The sequence below is a fragment of the Bison bison genome, unplaced genomic scaffold (genome assembly GCF_000754665.1).
Source record: "Bison bison bison isolate TAMUID 2011002044 unplaced genomic scaffold, Bison_UMD1.0 scf7180017864485, whole genome shotgun sequence".
NCBI lineage: Eukaryota > Metazoa > Chordata > Mammalia > Artiodactyla > Bovidae > Bison > Bison bison.
Genome location: NW_011495045.1, coordinates 6,596,642 through 6,607,768, shown reverse-complemented (window position 1 = coordinate 6,607,768; position 11,127 = coordinate 6,596,642). Strand labels below are relative to the sequence as shown.

The following is an 11,127-nucleotide window of genomic DNA, read 5'->3' as shown; positions in this document are numbered from 1 at the left end:
GGGCTGATAGGGAGCGTGGGAGGAGATTGCTCGCTAGGGGCTCTGTTGGGAAAAGCCCAAGCGGTCTAGGTAGCTTACTTTGACTATCGAAGACTGATAGAAGAGACTTTTCTGGAGCTTTAAGGCCTTTTTTAAAATTAAAAATGTAAGCTTAGGACTTCGTTAGCTGTCCAGTGGTTAACACTGTGCAGCCAGCCACTTCAGAGGACATAAATTTTATCCCTGATTTGAGAACTAAGATCCCGCATGCCTGGCGGTGGGGTGAAAAAAATTTTGTTTTTAATTTTAAAAAATATAAACTTACTCTCTATTCTGAGAATCAAATGGATGAAATATATGTGATAAGAAGACATTTATGTAATCTTTTGCTAGCCTAACAGCAGAATATTAGTATTGAGATATTAATATTTCCTGTTTTTTGGAAAAGTTATAAATTCCCCAGTCTTAATGACAGACAAGAATTATCTCCTTAAGAGATGATAGATATGTCTTCAACTGAACTAAGTTACTGTTATCAGTGAAGGCATAATTGCACTTAGAAAGTAGCCTACTCTTCAATGAAACCAAAATTTAACTCATCCACTGGTATCCACTATTACATGGATACAGAAGATTGGTCCTCTGCCACCTGATACACCCAGATGTCCCTCAGCAAACATTTCATCACCACTGAAGCACTGATAGATTTATCAAGAAGGTGGAACTCAGGGAAGAATTTCAGAGAGAGGGAATTTGAAGGAGTTAGTCTCAGCAATTTGACATCTGTGGATATACCGTCAAGGCTTTGGTCCAAAATTACCTTTCTACTTACCTCAAATATAATTACCAAATAACCATTGAACAGAGGACAAACAGGGCGACAGAAAGAACTCCTGACTTCCAATTCAGTTTTTAATCAGTTGTGGGAAATTGCTATTTGACATCACCCTCTGACATCACCTTCTTTGGGACTGAAGAAAGGCAACGCCAAAGAATGCTCAAACTATGGCACAAATGCACTCATCTCACATGCTAGCAAAATAATGCTCAAAATTCCCCAAGCCAGGCTTCAACAGTACTTGAACCGCAAACTTCCACATGTTCAAGCTGGATTTAGAAAGGGCAGAGGAACCAGAGATCAAATTGCCAACATCCACTGGATCATCAAAAAAGCAAGAGAGTTCCAGAAAAATACCTACTCGTGTTTTATTGACTATGCTAAATTCTTTGACTATGTGGATCACAACAAACTGTGGAACATTCTTCAAGAGATGGGAATACCAGACCACCTGACCTGCCTCCTGAGAAATCTGTATGCAGGTCGAGAAGCAACAGTTAGAACTGGACATGGAACACCAGACTGGTTCCAGATTGGGAAAGGAGTATGTCAAGGCTGTATATTGTCACCCTGCTTATTTAACTTATATGCAGAGTATATCATGAGAAATGCCGGGCTGGGTGAAGCATAAGCTGGAATCAAGACTGCCGGGAGAAAGCGAAGAAGAACTAAAGAGCCTCTTGATGAAGGTGAAAGAGAAGAGTGAAAATTTTGGCTTAAAGCTCAACATTCAGAAAACTAAGATCATGGCATCTGGTCCCATCACTTCATGGGAAGTAGATGGGGAAACAGTGGAAACAGTGTCAGACTTTATTTTTGGGGGCTCCAAAATCACTGCAGATGGTGGCTGCAGAAATTGAAAGACGCTTGCTCCTTGGAAGAAGAGCTATGACCAACCTAGACAGCATATTAAAAAGCAGAGACATTACTTTGTCAACAAAAGTCCATCTAGTCAAAGCTATGGTTTTTCCAGGAGTCATGTATGGATGTGACAGTTGGACTATAAAGCTGAGCACTGAAGAATTGATGCTTTTGAACTGTGGTGTTGGAGGAGACTCTTGAGAGTCCCTTGGACTACAAGGAGATCCAGCCAGTCAGTCCTAAAGGAAATCAGTCCTGAATATTCATTGGAAGGACTGATGCTGAAGCTGAAACTCCAATACTTTGACCACCTGATGTGAAGAACTGATTCACTTGAAAAGACCCTGATGCTGGGAAAGATTGAAGGCAGAAGGAAAAGGGAACGACAGAGGATGAGACGGTTGGATGGCATAATAAACTCAATGGACGTGAGTTCGAGTAAACTCCGGGAGTTGATGATGGACAGGGAAGACTTTCGTGCTGCAGTCCATGGGGTTGCAAAGTCGGACACTACTGAGTGACTGAACTGAACTCTGACATCACTGTCAGTTAGTGTGCACAAAAAATGAACAATCATCAGCATGGTTTACTTTGAAAAGCATGGGCTTTCCCATGATAAGTCCAAAATTCAAATCTTCCCTATGCCCCAGCCTCATGTGTGTGTAATCTGTGGCTCACAGGGCCCCATGCTTAGAAGGACTGTGCCTTTGCTTTATTGCTATTCTTTTAATAATTTTTGAACAAAGGAATCTGCATTTTCATTTTGCACTAAGCTCCACAAATTATGTATTCAGTCCTGACCTGCCTCTAACACACTAAGAATTTAGTGACCTTGGGCAAATTATGTAACCTAAAATCTTTTTCAGTGTTTTTATTATTTTAGATTAAGAATTCTAGTTGCTGACAATCCACAGAATGGGAAACAAATTTGCAAATGATATATATGGTAAGGAGGTGGTATCTACAATGTGTAAAGAACTGTAACAACTCAACAGTAAAAAATGACAAATAGCCCAATTTTTTAGATGGACAGCAGATTGAAAAAACAGTTCTCTAAAGAAGTTGTTGTTGTTGTTTAGTCACTAAGTCATGTTCAATTCTTTGCTACCCAGTGGATTGTAGCCCACCAGGCTCCTCTGTTCACGGGATTTCCCAGGCAAGAATACTGGAGTGGATTGCCATTTCCTTCTCCAGGGGATCTTCCCGACCCAAGGATGGAACCCAGGTTTCTTGCACTGCAGATAGATTCTTTACTGTTTAAGCCACCATGGAAGATCAAAGAAGATGTACAAATGATCAATAATCATATGACAAGGTGCTCAATATGATTGGCAATCAGGGAAATTCAAATCAAAACCATGATGAGATGTGACTTCACACCTATTAGGATGGCTATAATCAAAAAGACAGATAATAACAGGTGTTGGTGGAGAAATTGGAATCCTGAATACTGGTGGGAATGTAAAATGCCATGGCCATTTCAGAAAAGAAGTCTGACAGTCCCTTAAATGGTTAAACACAGAGTTACCACAAGACCTAGCAATTCCACTTCTGGATATACACCCAAGAGAAATGAAAACATAGTCCACACAAATCTTTATGAAAGCATTATTTATAATCATGAAAAAGTTGGCCTAACTGGTGGATTTTTAAGTGATATAAGCACACAATAAAATATTATTTGACAATAAAAAGAAATGAACTGTTGATACATGCTACCACATAAATGAACCTTGAAAACACTGCAACGTGAAGAAGCCAGTCACAATAGATGACATTTTTTATGATTCCAGTGATATGAGTGTCTAGAACAAGCAAATATATAGAGACTGAAAGTAGACTAGTGGCTGCCTAGGGCTTGGGAGGAGTGGTGGGACAACTGGAGGGTGACAGCTAAGTCATATGAGTTTCTTTTTGGTGTAATAAAAATATTCCAAAATATGTTCTGATTTTTTGTTGTTGTTGTTTGGTTGCTAAGTCATGTCTGACTCTTCTGTGAACCCATGGACTGTAACCTGCCAGCCTCCTCTGTTCATGGGATTTCCCAGGCAAGAGTACTGGAGTGGGTTGCCATTTCCTTCTCCAGGGGCTCTTTCCAACCCAGGGATCAAACCCGAGTCTCCTGCATCTCCTGCATTGGCAGGTGGATTTTTTACCACTGAGTTACCATGGAAGGCCATTGTGATGGTTGCACTAAACTAAAAACTATTGAATTACATAATTTAAATTGATAAATCTGTATTATACATGAATTATGTCTCAAACCTAAAAAAAAAAAACAGAATTGTGTTTGCTCCACATCCTTATCAATATTTTGTGCTGTCAGTCTTTTTAATTTTAGTCTACTGGTGTGTGTATAGTATTGTCTCATTGTGGTTTTCAGTTACATTTCCCTTGTAGCTAATGATATTGAGCACTTTTTCATATACTTTTTATCTTTTTCTGTAAAGTAGCAGTTTTAACTCTCTTGCTCATTTTTAAATTAGATTATCTTTTTATTAGTGTTTGATGCAATAATTATCAGTTGCTGATACAAATTACCCCAGAGTTTAGCAACTTAAAACAACAAATATTTATTATGTCTCTGATTCTGAGGCTCAGGAATCAGAGAGAGGCTTAGGTGGATGGTTCTGGCTCAGAATCTTCGCTGAGATTGCAGTCAATTCGTTAGCTGGACAATGGTCATTTGAGTGCTCTCCTGGGGCAGAAGAGCCCACTTCCAAACTCACTCACATGCCTGTTGGCAGCCTTCAATTCTAGCCTCAAGGTCCTCTCTTTAGGGTTTCTTGCAAAGTAGCAGCTAGCTTCTTCCAGACCAAGTGATCCAAAAGAGAGCCACCAAGACAGAAGCCACCATATCTCTTATAACCTAATCTTGGGAATGAGGTACCATCACTATGCCCTATTCTATGGGTCACACAGACCACGCCTGGTACAGTGTGGGAGGGGACTCCACCAGGGCGTGATTACTGGGAGGTCATCGAGGGCTGTTTGGAGGCTGGCTACCACTCTTGAATAGTTTTTTCTTCTCTCGTTGCCAATCAGTCATCCAGGCATACCAGTGATTTCTTTGCAACCTATCTCAGATTTGCCCACTCCTAACACCTCACTGCTACCGTCCTAGTACCCATATTCATGTTCATTCCAGATGTAACTTCTCTCTTATCTCTCAACCATCACATCCTTTACTGATTTTACTGATAACAAGCCTTCCTAGGATACCTTTTGACTTATTATTTAATTGCTAAAACATCTCCCAGTCATCTATTACTATGCTGTTCAAGCTTCCCAGGTGGTGCTGGTGGTAAAGAACCTGCCTGCCAGTGCATCTCCTGATGTAAGAGAGGAGGGTTCGATCCCTGGGTTGGGAAGATCCCCTGGAGCAGGGCATGGCAACCCACTCCAGTATTCTTGCCCAGAGAATTCCAAGGACAGAGGAGCCTAGCAGGCTACAGTCCATGGGGTCCCACAGAGTTGGGCATGACTGAAGCGACTTAACATACACACATGTTGTTCAACACCAGACACAAATGATACTGAACACTTGAAAGGTGTCTAGTGCAAATGAGGAAATGAATTGTTTTTAATTTAAATTTAACAATTGAACCAGTGACTAAAACATTTTTTAATATTGCTTACCTTTGAGCCACATTTCTGAGTGCCCTTTCTTTTCAACTTCCTCTCTCTGGCCACATGGAATTTCATACACACTTGTGGTATATCTGCCTCTCTCTTGGTGCTTTGTCTAGTCACTGAGGGCCTCTAATGATCCAGATGCTGAGTTAGGTGTTAGGCCCTGCAGCCTTGGAGTTTACATGGTGCAATGGGAGCACAGAGTAGGGCCACTTGTCATAGTCTAGGAATCAGAAAAGGCTACTCAGAAGAATTCAGGTTGTTCTGTTTTTTATCCATTTGGCTGCTTTGGATCTCAGTTGCAACACATAGAATCCTCATTACATCATGTGAGGTCTTTCATTGTGGCCCACGGACTCTCTAATTGTGGTTCACAGGCTCAGGAGTTGTGGCACGGGCTTAACTGCTTTGTGGCATATGGGATCTTTGTTCCCCAACCAGGGATCAAACCCACCTCCCATGCATTGAAAGGCAGATTCTTAACCACTGGACCACCAGGGAAGTCCCTGGTTTAACTGTTTTGAGCTATAAATTGGTCACCTTAGATCCAGAGATCATGAGATTTAACCATCTGTTTGGATACTGGGGATGTTCATGAGTTCCAGCATTATGTGGATTTGGTAGGCAATGATGGGTTGTTTCTCAGATCATCAGCCAGTATCATGCTCAGTGTATTGATTCAAACAGCAGCTGATACAGTTAGGAGCATGAATAAAATAGGAAATTTCAAAAACAAAGATGGTTTCTGTTAGAAAAAAAAATCTGTGTATATATGCACAGAAACACTAGAAGAATATATACCCAAAATGTTAGCAGCAGTCATCCTTGGGTGGTAGTAGAAACAGGGGTGACTCTCTACTTCGCTATTACAATTTATATTTTTTATTGTTTCTCTTGAGAGTAAATAATTGTTTTGCAACAAAAAGTGGTTTTTAAGGACATAAAAAACATTACACAAGACCTACCACGTTTTCTTTGTAGGTGATTCCCCAAATACTTTTTGGATGAATTTGCGATGTGCACTAGGTTTCTAGTAAATTGCCACCAGGTGGTGATTACATCACATCAAAGATGGAAAGACATGTTTTTTTCTTAAGGTAGTGTCTCCAAATCAGATTCCTTATGTAAGAGCTTTCATTTATTGCTTATTTTGATATAGTGCATGCACAATTGTGTCCTTAATAATTAAAATAATAATACATGCATAACTCTTATATATACAGCCTAAGATATAACACTGACATTATGAAGCACTGTATTTTCAAAAAACATAAGCCTTGGTACATGATAATAGTACAAACGTCTATTTGCATATTTCTAATAATGGGCATATTTCTAATATGTAATGTCAAATTAGCATCATTATTTTGAAATATGCATACTATATACAGTCTTGAGGATTTCAGTTTAGCAATAAATATTTTATATTACCACTATAACATCCCCAAATTAATAAATGTGTAAATTGACCTGTCCTACCAAGTTTGATAAGCAGAGTTACAAATACTGTGATGTTAGCAAGGTCAACTGGAAACTATGTAATCAGGAAAACATTTTGTGATAATTATAGCCTTAAACTCTTCTAGGTTTCCCTAGAATTGTATGCATCTGTACAATGGGCTTCCCTGGTGGCTCAGCAGTAAAGAATCCTCCTGCAATGCAGGAGCCACAGAAGATGGGAGTTCCATCCCTGGGTTGGGAAGATCCCCTGCAGGAGGGCATGGCAACCCACCCCAGTACTCTTGCTTAGAGAATTCCTCATACAGGAAGCCTGGTGGGCTGCAGTCCATAGGGTCGCAAAGAGTCAGACACAATTGAAGCAACTATACACACATGCATACATAGCAATAATAATATGTAGGAAGACTAAAATTTATCTTAAAGTATGCATATACTTAGCTCTTATGAACTTTGGATTTCTTAATATTTGCTATTTCTTTGGAGGAGGAGAAATAAAATCAAATGACTATCAAAATCATATGTTTTTCCACTTACATGAGACTTCGAGTCCTTTTCAGAGTCATATTTTTATTGTTCTGGTGTTTGGTTGGTGAGGTTTGTTACTATTAATGCTACATTCACTTTCCCAAAGATAAAAAGGTAACAAACGAGAAACCTGAATATCAGTATTCTGTGCAGCCTCAATGCTCAGAAACCCTCCTTTGAGACCCTTGCCTCCAAATCTTAAATTAAAAAAACCAAGATAATGCATCCCATGTTATTAGTGGTAAGGTCAATCAAAATTTGTAAAATTTCTGCCTGTATTTAGGAGCAAAATTGTCACTTAAAAAGATAGTGGAAGGCAAGATCACAATATTTGTTTGGTGTGTGTTTTTAAGATTCAGAGTGGGGACTTCACTGGTGATCCAATGGTTAAGAATCTGCCTGCCAATGTAGGAGACACAGGTTCGATACTTTGGGAAGATTCCACATGCCACGGGGCAACAAAACCTGTGTGCCACAACTATTAAACCAACGTCTTTTCCTCAAACTGCAATGAAGACCCAGCACAGCCTAAATAAATAAATGAAATTTAAAAAAAAACCTTTCTGCCACAGAGTGGATAAGGTAGGAAATAATATGCAGCTGATGAAAAACTTGTGATAAATCATAACATCAAAGATTTCTTTTTGGGGAAAACACTTTCCCCCAAGTTTTAAGTTATGACTTCAACAACAACAAATTAGAGATAGCTGCAGCTCTACTCTCATCTCCTCCTAGACCCTGGAGTATGTTGAGGACAAAACCTCCATAATCACCCAGAAGATAAGACTATCTAAAGCAAAGACAGGGGCTTCCCTGGTCGCTCAGTGGTAAAGAATTCACCTGCCAATGCAGGAGCCACTGGTTCAATCCCTGATGTGGCGGAAGATGCGCCGGAGCACCTAAGCTCATGTGCAACAACTACTGAACCTGCGCTCTAGAGCGCAGGAGCCACAGCTACTGAAATCCACGTGCCCCAGAGCCTGCACTCCACAGCAAGAGAAGCCGCTGCCATGAGAAGCCTGTGCAGTGCAATTCAAGAGTAGCCTCGGCACCAACAACTAAAGAAAAGCCTGCACACCAGTGAAGACCCAGCATGGCCAAAATTAAATAATTTTTTTTTTTTTAAAAAGGGAAGATGAGCAAGAGACCAGAAATGGCAGTGGGGACATAGATGGTGACTGGGAATTAGCGTCCTTTTCCTCATCTTGGTGTCAAGCAGTAGTCTGCAACTTTCATTAACTCACTGGTGCTCACAGAAGCATCTGCTGAACCACATTTGTTGCTGTTTCCAAGGTAAAATTTAACTGTATATTCAGGTAATATATTTAACTTGTGAAAAAAAAAAAAAGAGGAAAAATGTTTGATCCCTGGTCAGGGAACTAGATCCCACACGCGTGTTGCAACAAAGACCCAAGATCCAGAGTATCTCAACTAAGACCAAGTGCAGCCTAAGGCAGAAACAAACAAATATTAAAAAATAAAGCTGTGTGAACAATAACAGCCAAAACAGGAGTTCAGTATATGTTCTTTCTAATCTTCCAATGTGTTCTTTTGAAACTTCCTTTGTAGAAATTTGAGACTGATCACACTAAGCAAACATTTCAGTAAACATTTCAGTGTCAGCATATCCTGTAGGGAAAAAACACTTTTCTTTTCATGAAAAGCACTTCGGATAAAAAGTTCAGTAACTGTAAAGACATTTGAAAGCTAAAATTATTTTTAAGTTGTTAAGTGTTAGGATTATATACTTGTTTCCTAATATTACCTAAGTAATGATGAACTTTATGGATCATAGAAGGAAGTCACTAAACAAGAGAGATCACAGTATAATTTGCATATGAAAGATCTACTTGTTTCCACTGGCCTTTCCAGTCTCTTGGCTTAAGGTTTTACCAGAATAAGTAGGTAACATGAGGTATGGAGGGTGTGGTTTGGGGAAAGAATTGGATTCTGCATATTAGACATCTTAAACAAGCTTCTTAAAGTTCTATTTTTGAATGCCTAAGAAGTTTAAAGAATTTTAATGCACCTTTCCCTATGAAATTAGTATCATACTCATGTTTGCCATGTAATATCCAAAAGGTAGATTATAAAATTAACAGTTCTCAAAAAAAATGCTGGGCAAATGTATTTCAAAGCAAAAATCAAAAAAGGAAAAAGCAATGAAGATATAAATATTAGAAATATAAGCTAAAGAGTATCAAGGCGTCTCCAACAAAAGTTGATTTTAGGACTTTACATGGATAGCTAAAGTAAACAAGGAAATATTGAGGAATATTTAACAATTGGAGGAAATGACTCATTGATAATATGCTTGCTCCAGAGGTTAACCTTTGTACTTGAACAACAGAGAATTCTACACCTAATCAGCAGGGACTGAGCTGGGCAGTTAATTTAAAAAGTGTTCAGATGAAGCAAGGCTATCCAGTGTCCCTGCCCTGAATATTTTGCTCTCAGTTTCCAGCTTTTAATTCCCTTGAGACAGAGGAGAGCTCAGATCCTAAGTATCCATATGTAATACTTCAAGGCTTTGACATTTATTCTGTTTCACATCTTGGAATTCAGTAATCAGCCCTTCTACGGAAAGGTAAGTGAAAAAAAGATAATTCCCATTTTATGAAGTTTAATGCATGTATGTGTTTGGGTTTTGTTTGTGTGTATAGAGTGTGAGAGAGTAAAGATACACTCAGGCCTGGTGAGACTGATAGAGATAAGCCTATGTTCCCATATACTGGGAAGTGCCTATAAATATATCTGCATGACTTGTTCTAGAAATTAACCCTTTGCTTTTGTGGGATTTCAGCTATGTGTAGCCCTCAATACCACACTCAAAGCTCCCTACTTTATATAGTTTAGTTAATTTCACTGTAATTTAAGAAAAATTCAAGGAGTTTTAAATATTCTATCAAAAACGTTAAGGATTCTTCTTCCCCTAAATTCTTCCATAAACCATGGATATGCTTTATTTTCATGAGTTGTTCCATCTTTTCTAAGGCGAGTATAAACGATTTGTATTAATTAATGAATTTTTTTTTTCGCTGAGTCTTCGTTACAGCACACTGGCTACTGAGTTGTGGCTCGAGGGCTCCAGAGTACAGGCTCAGGAGGTGTGGCATACCCACTTCATTGCTCCACCACAAGTGGAGTCTTCACAGAGCTGGGGTTGACCTCCTGTCCTCTGCACTGGCAAGTGGATTCTTATCCACTCCACCACCAGGGAAGTCCTATCAGTTAATGATTTTTAAAGGAAAACAAAAATAAGATTGTGCAATACGGTGCTAGAAATCTCATAACTAAATCAATTCAAGTTTAGTTCTTGTTTGAATAACCTACATTTCTGCCTATTTGTTAGCTACCTAACATCCTATGGTTGAGTCATTTTTACAGATGCCTAACAGATAAGATATAGGTGCAAATGCTCCAAAACCCATTACAATCCAGCGGATTACAGTCAACACCGATTTCAAGTTTGCAACAGCTGATTTCAAGCTCTGAAGTGTGACAGTGACAGGCATGTAACACTGATCCATGTTACAACAACTGGTGACCTCAGTGCTAGCTTGATATGACTGAGTGAAGGATATGACTGAGTCTAGGAGGCTGTGAGCACTCCCTGCTGACACTACTATATTGACCCTTATGCTAGAGGTCTTGGCTAATATGTCATTAAAAATCATATTTCAAAGGAATATTTAATGATATGGTGAAATGCTCATAAATGATTATTAAAGGGCAGTTTACAAAACAGTATGTTTGGTAATATTTGTGGAAATAATATATATATATATATATATACACACACACACACACACAGAAAAGATGGAAAGTTA

The 11,127-nt window shown here is 39.1% G+C and overlaps 1 protein-coding gene across 1 annotated transcript in view; it reads left to right on the top strand.

The window, feature by feature from the left end:
- Positions 1–9,676: 9,676 nt before the first annotated feature.
- INPP1 (inositol polyphosphate-1-phosphatase) overlaps positions 9,677–11,127 on the top strand; it is a 36,745-nt gene continuing 35,294 nt past the window's right edge. Inside the window, exon 1 of the mRNA XM_010862896.1 lies at positions 9,677–9,884. The gene's annotated coding sequence lies outside the window, so the exon portion shown is untranslated. The remainder of the gene's footprint in view (positions 9,885–11,127) is intronic.